The sequence below is a fragment of the Scyliorhinus torazame genome, chromosome 17 (assembly GCF_047496885.1).
Source record: "Scyliorhinus torazame isolate Kashiwa2021f chromosome 17, sScyTor2.1, whole genome shotgun sequence".
NCBI lineage: Eukaryota > Metazoa > Chordata > Chondrichthyes > Carcharhiniformes > Scyliorhinidae > Scyliorhinus > Scyliorhinus torazame.
The window spans coordinates 89,317,608-89,330,688 of record NC_092723.1 but is presented as its reverse complement, the minus strand read 5'-3'; positions in this window follow the sequence as shown (position 1 = coordinate 89,330,688).

Sequence of the window (13,081 nt, the reverse complement as noted above, 5' to 3'; positions counted from 1 at the left end):
TCAATGCCAATCGGACAAATGCCAATCAGATCAATCAATGCCAATCAGATCAATCAATGCCAATCAGATCAATGCCAATCAAATCAATCAATGCCAATCAGATCAATCATGCCAATCAGATCAATGCCAATCAGATCAATCAATGCCAATCAGATCAATGCCAATCAGATCAATCAATGCCAACCAGATCAATGTCAATCAGAATCAATCAATGCCAATCAGATCAATCAATGCCAGTCAGATCAATGCCAATCAGATCAATCAATGCCAACCAGATCAATGCCAATCAGGTCAACCAATGCCAATCAGATCAATCAATGCCAATCAGATCAATGCCAATCAAATCAAGCAATGCCAATCAGATCAATCAATGCCAATCAGGCCAATGCCAATCAGATCAATGCAATCAGATCAATCATGCCAATCAGATCAATATCAATCAATGCCAATCAGACCAATCAATGCCAATCAGATCAATCAATGCCAACCAGTTCAATGCCAATCAGATCAATGCCAATCAGCTCAATCAATGCCAATCAGATCAATGCAAACCAGATCAATGCCAATCAGATCAATCAATGCCAACCAGTTCAATGCCAATCAGATCAATGCCAATCAGCTCAATCAATGCCAATCAGATCAATGCAAACCAGATCAATGCCAATCAGATCAATCAATGCCAACCAGATTAATGCCAATCAGATCAATCAATGCCAATCAGATCAATGCCAATCAGATCAATCAATGCCAATCAGATCAAAGCCAACCTGATCAATGCCAACCAGATCATAGAATTTACAGTGCAGAAGGAGGCCATTCGGCCCATCGAGTCTGCACCGGCTCTTGGAAAGAGCACCCTACCCAAGGTCCACACCTCCACCCTATCCCCATAACCCAGTAACCCCACCCAACGCTAAGGGCAATTTTGGACACTATGGGCAATTTAGCATGGCCAATCCACCTAACCTGCACATCTTTGGACTGTGGGAGGAAACAGAGCACCCGGATTAAACCCACGCACACACGGGGAGAATGTGCAGACTCCGCACAGACAGTGACCCAAGCCGGGAATCGAACCTGAGACCCTGGAGCTGTGAAGCAATTGTGCTATCCACAATGCTACCGAGCTGCCCATCTGGCAACCAGATCAATCAATGCCAACCAGATCAATGTCAATCAGATCAATCAATGCCAACCAGATCAATGCCAATCAGATCAATGCCAATCAGATCAATCAATGCCAATCAGATCAATCAATGCCAACCAGATCAATGCCAATCAGATCAATGCAATCAGATCAATCAATGCCAATCAGATCAATACCAATCAGACCAATCAATGCCAATCAGATCAATGCCAATCAGATCAATGCCAGTCAGATCAATCAATGCCAATCAGATCAATCAATGCCAACCAGATCAATGCCAATCAGATCAATCAATGCCAACCAGATCAATGCCAATCAGATCAATGCCAATCAGATCAATGCCAAGCCATTCAGATCAATCAATGCCAATCAGATCAATGCCAATCTGATCAATCAATGCCAACCAGATCAATGCCACTCAGAACAATGCCAATCAGATCAATCAATGCCAACCAGATCAATGCCAATCAGATCAATGCCAAACCATTCTGATCAATCCATGCCAATCAGATCAATGCCAATCTGATCAATCAATGCCAATCTGATCAATGAGAATCAGATCAATCAATGCCAATCAGATCAATGCCAATCAGATCAATAAATGCCAACCAGATCAATGCCAATACGATCAATCAATGCCAATCAGATCAATCAATGCCAACCAGATCAATGTCAATCAAATCAATCAATGCCAACCAGAACAATCAATGCCAACCAGATCAATGCCAATCAGATCGATCAATGCCAACCAAATCAATGCCAATCAGATCAATCAATGCCAATCAGATCACTTGGTAGCATGGTGTACCAAAAACAACCTCTCTCCAAATGTTGGAAAGACCAAGGAACCGATCATCGACTTCAGGAAGTGTAGCACGGCACACCCTCGTCTGCAACAATGGCTCCAAAGTGGAGGTGGTCAACAGCTTTAAGTTCTTGGGGGTCACCATCACTAACAGTCTGTCCTGGTCCACTCACGTTGATGCAACAGTCAAGAAAGCCCAACAACGTCTCTACTTCCTACGGAAGCTAAAGAAATTTGGTATGTCTGCATCGACTCTCACAAACTTCTACAGATGTGCCATAGAGAGCATCCTAGCCGGCTACATCAAAGCTTGGTATGGCAACTGCTCGGCCCAAGATTGCAAGACACTGAAGAGTGTGGTGAACTCAACCCAACACATCTCACAAGCTTGCCACCTTCACATTGATTCTGTCTACATCTCCCACTGCCTCAGGAAGGCAGACAGCATTATCAGAGACCCCTCCCACCCAGGCTTTGCCTTCTTCCAGACCCTTCCATCAGGCAGAAGGTACAGAAGTCTGAAGACCCCCACATCCAAACAGAGGAACAACTTATTTCCCACAGCTACTAGACTCCTCAACGACTCTCCCTTGGACTGATCTGTTCCCTGTAAGAACACTATTCACGACGCCCTATGCTGCTCTTGCTCATGTATTTGCTTTGTTTGGCCCCTGTTCCGCACTGTAACCAATAACTGTTTGTCGATGTACCATTTGTCAATGTACTCTGTTGGTTATTCTATTTTGTCCACTATGTATGTCCTGCATACATTCCTTTGGCCGCAGAAAAATACTTTTCACTGTACTTCGGTACATGTGACAATAAATCAAATCAATCAATGCCAATCAGATCAATCAATGCTAATCAGATCAATCATAGAATCATAGAGTTTGCAGAAGGAGGCCACTCAGCCCGTCTCGTCTGCAATGGCCCTTGTAAAGAGCACCCTAACCAAGCCCACACCTCCATCCTATCCCTGTAACCCCACCCCATCTTTGGACAGTGGTAGAAAACCACAGCACCAGGAGGAAACCCAAGCAGACACGGCCCTTGTAAAGAGCACCCTAACCAAGCCCACACCTCCATCCTATCCCTGTAACCCCACCCCATCTTTGGACAGTGGTAGAAAACCACAGCACCAGGAGGAAACCCAAGCAGACACGGGGAGAACATACAAACTCCGCACAGACAGTGACCCAAGCCGGAATCGAACCTGGGACCTTGGAACTGTGAAGCAACTGCGCTAACCACTGTGCGACCGCACTACCCGTCAATACCAATCAGTGCCAATCAGATCGATCAATGCCAACCAGATCAACCAATGCCAATCAGATCAATCAATTCAAACCAGATCATCAATGCCAACCAATCAATGCCAATCAGATCAATCAATGATAATCGGATGAATCAATGCAAACCAGATCAATCAATGCCAATCAGATCAATCAATGCCAATCAGACCAATCAATCAAACCCACTCAGCTCAATAAATTCCATTTAGATGAATCACTACCAATCAGATCAATCACATCCAATCAGATCAATCAATCGTAATCCAATCCATCTCAATCAAACCTACTCAAATCAAACAAATCCATTCAAATCTTTACCCTTGGCCAATAATTACAGTCACCAAGTTTGTAAGTTGAATAAATAACGATGAAATGTGCAGTAATTTCAGCTGTATAACAATCATGTTCACCTACTGCCCCCACTTTAACTGCCCCACCCTCTACCCACATGATCAATCCCAATCAAACCCACCTAAATCCAGTCCATGCTAATGAAATCCACTTAAATCTAATCAAATCCAATCCATCCCAATCAAATCCACTCGAATGGGGGCAGCACGGTGGCACTGTTGCCTCACAGCACCAGGGATCTTGGTTCGGTCTTTGGTGACTGTATGGAGTTTTCACTTTCTCCCCGTATCTCCATGGGTTTCCTCCGGGTGCTCCGGTTTCCTCCCACAATCCAAAAATGTGCAGGTTAGGGAGTTATGGGGTTACAGAGATAAGATGGGGAATTTCAAAGGGTCAGTACAGACTCGATAGGCCAAATGGCCTCCTTCTGTACTGCAGGAATGTGATGGTTCGAAATCAAATCAATCCCAATAAAACCCACTCAAATCCAATCAATTTCAATCCATCGCATATCAATGAAATCTAATTCATTCCAATCAAATCAATGAAACCTGCTCAATTCCAATCAATCCCAATGTTATGACATCCTGAGCTTGTGTGCTGTCAATTCCAGCCCCACAGGTCCCGGAATCCAAACACAAGTGAATTAACCAATAATTCCTATTTTTAAAACTGAAATCTTTACCCTTGGCCAATAATTACAGTCACCAAGTTTGTAAGTTGAATAAATAACGATGAAATGTGCAGTAATTTCAGCTGTATAACAATCATGTTAACCTACTGCCCCCACTTTAACTGTCCCACCCTCTACCCACACACACAGGGCACAGGACAGGTTTCCGTTATCTAGACCACTGGGAGCTCTTCCGGGGCAGGTGTGACCTGTATAAGAAGGACGGGTTGCATCTAAACTGCAGAGGCATAAATATCCTGGCCACGAGGTTTGCTAGTGTCACATGGGAGGGTTTAAACTAGTATGGCAGGGGGGTGGTGTTCCTCGTTTTAGCCTTAGTTTACTTTATTCTTATTCTGTCACCTTTGCTCATGAGTCGCCAGGTATCTTTCTGATACCGCCAAGTGGTTCAAGTCCAAGTAATGATTGATAATGCAACACACCGCTTAGCAAGAGTTAAGTCAACGCTCATTTATTATATACAGCACTTAATACTTATACAATAATCCTACTTCTAGACTACTACCTACCACTAAAGGGCAATACTTAACTTTGGAAATGGCCCACCAGGTCAGGGAAACGAATGGTCTTTCGAATTGGTTCTGAGCCTACGGGATTCAAAAGCTGGTACAAGTCGATAGTCAAGAGCGCCTATCTGGTAGCGATCGCTGGAGTAAGACTTACAGTTTTCTTGTAGACGGGCCTCGAAGGTTGCAAGCAGGAAGAGAAGGGTCGATTTGAACTTGGCCCCTATTCTTATAGTCCCCAGGGGCTTCCCGCCTCTCGGGGCGGACCTCGTACCTGGTTCCAAGTGAATGGACTTGGTCCCAATCACTTGGTTCGATATGCTCCAATAATGGGGCGATTCCTTCATCGGGGGGGGTGGTCGTTTACCTTCCTTTGTGTCAGCCCCTACTGGCGCCGAAAGGTCTAGGTCGCCTTTCAATTGCTAATTTGTAGCAATTGTTCCCGGGGATGGCTGATTAAAATGCAGATGGCTGGGTTGTTGTGATGTTGATGGCTGCAGGTATCGGTCTGGACTGACTTCCCAGAGGCAAATACACTGTTTTACCTGCAGCTGTCTGTTTGAGTCCTGTTGGCTGATTTTCCCATCAGCCTCTTTCGTTTGCCATTTTAAATCGGGGTTTGACCATTCTAATCGGGAAGCAGCCATTTTACGTGGCTACAGTGGGCACGGGAGCAATAGATCAGAAGGTGGGAGCATTGAGGTAGAACTAGGGAATAGGGCCAGTATAGCTCTGAGGCAGAGCAGACAGGGAGAGGTTACAGATGCTATAGAAAGGATAGAACAGGAGGTAAGAGAGGAGGGGGAGTGGCGTTTTTGATTAGGGAGAACATCACGGCAGTACTTAGAGGGGATATATCCGAGGGTTCGCCCACTGAGTCTATATGGGTGGAACTGAAAAATAAGAAGGGAGAGATCACCTTGGTAGGACTGTACTACAGGCCCCCAAATAGTCAGCGGGAAATTGAGGAGCAAATATGTAAGGAGATTACAGATAGCTGCAAGAATAATAGGGTGGTAGTAGTAGGGGACTTTAACTTTCCCAACATTGACTGGGACAGCCATAGCATTAGGGGCTTTGATGGAGGGAAATTTGTTGAGTGTATTCAGGAGGAATTTCTCATTCAGTATGTGGATGGACCGACTAGAGAGGGGGCAAAACTTGACCTCGTCTTGGGAAATAAGGAAGGGCAAGTGACAGAAGTGCTAGTGAGGGATCACTTTGGGACAAGTGACCATAACTCCATTAGTTTTAAGATAGCTATGTAGAATGATAGGTCTGGCCCAAGAGTTAAAATTCTTAATTGGGGCAAGGCCAATTTTGATGGTATCAGACAGGAACTTGCAGAGGTAGATTGGGGGAGACTGTTGGCAGGCAAAGGGACGGCTGGTAAATGGGAGGCTTTTAAAAATGTGTTAACCAGGGTGCAGGGTAAGCACATTCCCTTTAGAGTGAAGGGCAAGGCTGGTAGAAGTAGGGAACCCTGGATGACTCGAGATATTGAGACTCTGGTCAAAAAGAAGAAGGAGGCATATGACGTACATAAGCAACTGGGATCAAGTGGATCCCTTGAAGAGTATAGAGATTGTCGAAATAGAGTTAAGAGGGAAATCAGGAGGGCAAAAAGGGGACATGAAATTGCTTTGGCAAATAATGCAAGGGAGAATCCAAAGAGATTCTACAGATACATAAAGGGGAAAAGAGTAACTAGGGACAGAGTAGGGCCTCTTAAGGATCAACAAGGACATCTATGTGCAGAGCCACAAGAGTTGGGTGAGATCCTGAATGAATATTTCTCATCGGTATTCACGGTGGAGAAAGGCATGGATGTTAGGAAACTAAGGGAAATAAATAGTGATGTCTTGAGAAGTGTGCATATTACAGAGGAGGAGGTGCTGGAAGTCTTAAAGCGCATCAAGGTAGATAAATCCCCGGGACCTGATGAAATGTATCCCAGGATGTTGTGGGAGGCTAGGGAGGAAATTGCGGGTCACCTAACAGAGCTAATTGCATCATCGGCAGCCACAGGTGAGGTGCTTGAAGATTGGAGAGTGGCGAATGTTGTGCCCTTGTTTAAGAAGGGCAGCAGGGAAAAGCCTGGGAACTACAGACCGGTGAGCCTAACGTCTGTAGTAGGTAAGTTGCTAGAAGGTATTCTGAGAGACAGGATCTACAAGCATTTAGAGAGGCAAGGACTGATTCGGGGCAGTCAGCATGGCTTTGTGCGTGGAAAATCATGTCTCACAAATTTGATTGAGTTTTTTGAGGGGGTGACCAAGAAGGTAGATGAGGGCAGTGCAGTAGATGTTGTCTACATGGACTTTAGCAAAGCCCTTGACAAGGTACCGCATGGTAGGTTGTTGCAGAAGGTTAAAGCTCACGGGATCCAGGGTGAGGTTGCCAATTGGATTCAAAATTGGCTGGACGACAGAAGGCAGAGGGTGGTTGTAGAGCGTTGTTTTTCAAACTGGAGGCCTGTGACCAGTGGTGTGCCTCAGGGATCGGTGCTGGGTCCACTGTTATTTGTGATTTATATTAATGATTTGGATGAGAATTTAGGAGGCATGGTTAGTAAGTTTGCAGATGACACCAAGATTGGTGGCACAGTGGATAGTGAAGAAGGTTATCTAGGATTGCAACGAGATCTTGATCAATTAGGCCAGTGGGCCGACGAATGGCAGATGGAGTTTAATTTAGATAAATGTGAGGTGATGCATTTTGGCAGATCGAATCAGGCCAGGACCTACTCAGTTAATGGTATGGCGTTGGGGAGAGTTATAGAACAAAGAGATCTAGGAGTACAGGTTCATAGATCCTTGAAGGTGGAGTCGCAGGTGGACAGGGTGGTGAAGAAGGCATTCGGCATGCTTGGTTTCATTGGTCAGAACATTGAATACAGGAGTTGGGACGTCTTGTTGAAGTTGTACAAGACATTGGTACGGCCACACTTGGAATACTGTGTGCAGTTCTGGTCACCCTATTATAGAAAGGATATTATTAAACTGGAAAGAGTGCAGAAAAGATTTACTAGGATGTTGCCGGGACTTGATGGTTTGAGTTATAAGGAGAGGCTGGATAGACTGGGACTTTTTTCCCTGGAGCGTAGGAGGCTTAGGGGTGATCTTATAGAGGTCTATAAAATAATGAGGGGCATAGATAAGGTAGATAGTCAACATCTTTTCCCAAAGGTAGGGGAGTCTAAAACTAGAGGACATAGGTTTAAGGTGAGAGGTGAGAGATTCAGAAGGGCCCAGAGGGGCAATTTCTTCACTCAGAGGGTAGTGAGTGTCTGGAATGTGCTGCCAGAGGTAGTAGTAGAGGCGGGTACAATTGTGTCTTTTAAAAAGCATTTTAAGTTACATGGGTAAGATGGGTATAGAGGGTTATGGGCCAAGTGCGGGCAACTGGGACTAGCTTAATGGTAAAAACTGGGCGACATGGACTGGTTGGGCCGAAGGGCCTGTTTCCATGCTGTAAACTTCTATGATTCTATGATTCTAGGTTGCTGAACACAGCGGGTCTGGTGGCCTGAAGTGCATATGTTTTAATGCACAAAGTATTACGGGTAAGGCAGATGAAGTTAGAGCTTGGATTAGTACTTGGAACTATGATGTTGTTGCCATTACAGAGACCTGGTTGAGGGAAGGGCAGGATTGGCAGCTAAACGTTCCAGGATTTAGATGTTTCAGGCGGGATAGAGGGGGTGTAAAGGGGGTGGCGGAGTTGCGCTACTGGTTAGGGAGAATATCACAGCTGTACTACGGGAGGACACCTCAGAAGGCAGTGAGGCTATATGGGTAGAAATCAGGAATAAGAAGGGTGCAGTCACAATGTTGGGGGTTTGCTACAGGCCCCCCAACAGCCAGCGGGAGATAGAGGAGCAGATAGGTAGACAGATTTTGGAAAAGAGTAAAAACTAGTGTTGTTGTGATGGGAGACTTCAACTTCCCCAATATTGACTGGGACTCACTTAGTGCCAGGGGCTTAGACGGGGCAGCGTTTGTAAGGAGCATCCAGGAGGGCTTCTTAAAACAATATGTAGACAGTCCAACTTGGAAAGGGGCTGTACTGGACCTGGTATTGGGGAATGAGCCCGGCCAGGTGGTAGAAGTTTCAGTAGGGGAGCATTTCGGGATCAGTGACCACAATTCAGTAAGTTTTAAAGTGCTGGTGGACAAGGATAAGAGTGGTCCTAGGGTGAATGTGCTAAATTGGCGGAAGGCTAATTATAACAATATTAGGCGGGAACTGAAGAACCTAGATTGGGGGCGGATGTTTGAGGGTAAATCAACATCTGACATGTGGGAGGCTTTCAAGTGTCAGTTGAAAGGAATTGAGGACCGGCATGTTCCTGTGAGGAAGAAGGATAAATACGGCAATTTTCAGGAACCTTGGATAATGAGAGATATTGTAGGCCTCGTCAAAAAGAAAAAGGAGGCATTTGTCAGAGGTAAAAGGCTGGGAACAGATGAAGCCTGTGTGGAATATAAGGAAAGTAGGAAGGAAGTCAGGAGGGCTATAAGGGGTCACAAAAAGTCATTGGCAAATAGGGTTAAGGAAAATCCCAAGGCTTTTTACACATACATAAAAAGCAAGAGGGTAGCCAGGGAAAGGGTTGGCCCACTGAAGGATAGGCAAGGGAATCCATGTGTGGAGCCAGAGGAAATGGACGAGGTACTAAATGAATACTTTGCATCAGTATTCACCAAAGAGAAGGAATTGGTGGATGTTGAGTCTGGAGAAGGGTGTGTAGATAGCCTGGGTCACATTTAGATCCAAAAAGACGAGGTGTTGGGCGTCTTGAAAAATATTACGGTAGATAAGTCCCCAGGGCCTGATGGGATCTATCCCCAGAATACTGAAGGAGGCTAGAGAGGAAATTGCTGAGGCCTTGACAGAAATCTTTGGATCCTCACTGTCTTCAGGTGATGTCCCGGAGAACTGGAGAATAACCAAAGTTGTTCCTTTTTTAAGAAGGGTAGCAAGGATAATCCAGGGAACTACAGGCCGGTGAGCCTTACGTCAGTGGTAGGGAAATTACTGGAGAGAATTCTTCGAGACAGGATCTACTCCGATTTGGAAGCAAATGGAGGTCACAAAGATGATTGATGCAGGTAGGGCAGTAGATGTTGTCTATATGGACTTCAGTAAGGCCTTTGACAAGGTCCCTCATGGTAGACTAGTACAAAAGGTGAAGTCACACAGGATCAGGGGTGAGCTCGCATGGTGGATACAGAACGGCTAGGTCATAGAAGGCATAGAGTAGCAATGGAAGGAAGCTTTTCTAATTGGAATGCTGTGACTTGTGGTGTTCTGCAGGGATCAGTGCTGGGACCTTTGCTGTTTGTAGTATATATAAATGATTTGGAGGAAAATATAACTGGTCTGATTAGTAAGTTTGCAGACGACACAAAGGTTGATGGAATTGCGGATAGCGATGAGGATGTCAGAGGATACAGCAGGATTTAGATTGTTTGGAGACTTGGGCGGAGAGATGGCAGATGGAGTTTAATCCGGACAAATGTGAGGTAATGCATTTTGGAAGGTCTAATGCAGGTATGGAATATACAGTGAATGGTAGAACCCTCAAGAGTATTGAAAGTCAGAGAGATCTAGGAGTACAGGTCCACAGGTCACTGAAAGGGGCAACACAGGTGGAGAAGATAGTCAAGAAGGCATACGGCATGCTTGCCTTCATTGGCCGGGGCATTGAGTATAAGAATTGGCAAGTCATGTTGCAGCTGTATAGAACCTTAGTTTGGCCACACTTGGAGTATCGTGTTCAATTCTGGTCGCCACACTACCAGAAGGATGTGGAGGCTTTAGAAGAGATTTACCAGAATGTTGCCTGGTATGGAGGGCATTAGCAATGAGGAGCGGTTGAATAAACTCGGTTTGTTCTCACTGGAACGAAGGAGGTTGAGGGGCGACCTGATAGAGGTCTACAAAATTATGCGGGGCAGAGTGGATAGTCAGAGGCTTTTCCCCGGGGTAGATGGGTCAATTACTAGGGGGCATAGGTTTAAGGTGAGAGGGGCAAGGTTTAGAGTAGATGTACGAGGCAAGTCTTTTACACAGAGGGTAGTGGGTGCCTGGAACTCGCTACCGGAGGAGGTGGTGGAAGCAGGAACGATAGTGACATTTAAGGGGCATTTTGACAAATACATGAATAGGATGGGAATAGAGAGATACGGACCCAGGAAGTGTAGAAGATTGCAGTTTAGTCGGGCAGCATGGTCGGCACAGGCTTGGAGGGCCGAAGGGCCTGTTCCTGTGCTGTAAATGTCTTTGTTCTTTGTTCTCTAAGGGCGGCTGAGCTCCACCAGATATGTCCACTGATGATATGTTTGGAGATCTTAAATCTTGTATTAATCGACACTTTGAATTGTCCGACGCGAATACGGAAATTGAATTAAAATATAACATCCCTGTAGAAGCCAGGTATTTCTAATACACCTAATATAGATAAAAGATAGCTGTTTAAGCGTAAATATGAAGCCCCAGTTTTAAATTAAGGATTGAAGAGGCACATAGAATCATAGAATCATAGAAGTTTACAGCATGGAAACAGGCCCTTCGGCCCAACCAGTCCATGCCGCCCAGTTTTTACCATTAAGCTAGTCCCAGTTGCCCGCACTTGGCCCATAACCCTCTATGCCCATCTTACCCATGTAACTATCTAAATGCTTTTTAAAAGACACAATTGTACCCGCCTCTACTACTACCTCTGGCAGCCCATTCCAGACACATATTCTGCAAATTCATTTTACATAGTTTTAAAGTAACACCGAAGTCTGATAAAACAAACACTTTTACATTTCTCCAAGGACAAGGGCTGAATTCCATGGCAACGAGGTGACAAGAGTCCAGTAACTTAAAGGCTCTATTGTTCTCTTTTCGGGCCATGAGTGATTACAGTGTGAACCACATTCCATAACTTATAAGGCTGAAACATTTTAATGGACAGTTTATAAAACATCGAATCAAATATATATTTAATTCCAACTTTCTCAAAACATAACAATTTACATTTTGCAAATCATTGTCCAGCATTTCATGAAGAGATTACATGAAGTCTCCATTGTTACAATAGCCAAGCCAGCATAAAACCAGTTTTTTGCTGGTAAAGATAAAGCAGAATATCGCATTCCTTAACATACACAAGTATGCAGATACGTAACAATTAGAAGTAATGTTACATATTGAAGATGGATGGCTTGCTGTCAAATCAAATGTGTTTGAGTCTAACCCAAACCAATTAGGATTATATTGGGGTGTGATTCGATGACTTAAGACAGATATGAAAGGGTACAACTAAAGAAATTTCGGCCCGCCATTTTGAGTTTAGTTTGAGTTTTTAGTTTGGAGTTTTTGTTGTAGATTAGGTTTAGGTAGATTGGTAGGGTAGGTTTTTGTGGGTAGTTTGTTAGTTTTTGTTTTGTTGGTTTGAAGCTGAAGATTAGCTCTCTCTCTCTCTCTCTCTCTTTTTCATATTTCATTTTCAGACTTTGACTTTTAAAACTTACTGTTGAGCTGTTTGCCTAAGCAAGAAGATAATGTCTTTGATTCTTTTAAAAGCTTCAAATTGTCTACGAATTGCCTTTTAAATGACTTTCAAATTGTAATCAATAAAAGACAAATAAAACAATTCCTATTGGCACTTGAGAAGTTTTAACTTAAATTTCTACTGAGTTCCAGTAATCGCAAAGTGCTGCTGGTAACCGAATGGTAGAAATCCTTCAATCCCCAAGGGCCAAGGGTGCCTTGAAGATATAAAAAGAGTTTGGGGGAAAACTACCCGAATGAAGGATAGGGAGCATTTTAGATGGTCTCTTGTAGTAATGGGACAACTCCATAGGCGACAGGAAACAATGACCAACACAAACCACGATCGCGTACTGCAAACTGCCAAAGATCAAGTCTAGGCAGTCTGTGCACAATTGCAAAAATCAAAACCTAAGCGGGAACAATTAAAAACCCTATTGGGCGAACATGAAAAAACTAAAACTTCATTAACCGACACGGACTCCAGAGTTCAACAATTACTATCACAAATTGATGAATTGCATTCCCAAAATGCTGGGCTACAAAAGGAAAATACCCAGTTACTTAAAGAAAAGTTTACTCTGGAAACTGAAATGGACGATATAATGAGTCATAACAGATTGCTGAGAGAAAATTTGGTGGCTCTGAAGCCGGCAAACCCTCAGCTATTTCTCAAATCTCTAGCCCAAACAATTCTGCCACAGGCAGAGTCAGGATTAATTCAGACCCCGACTATACTTA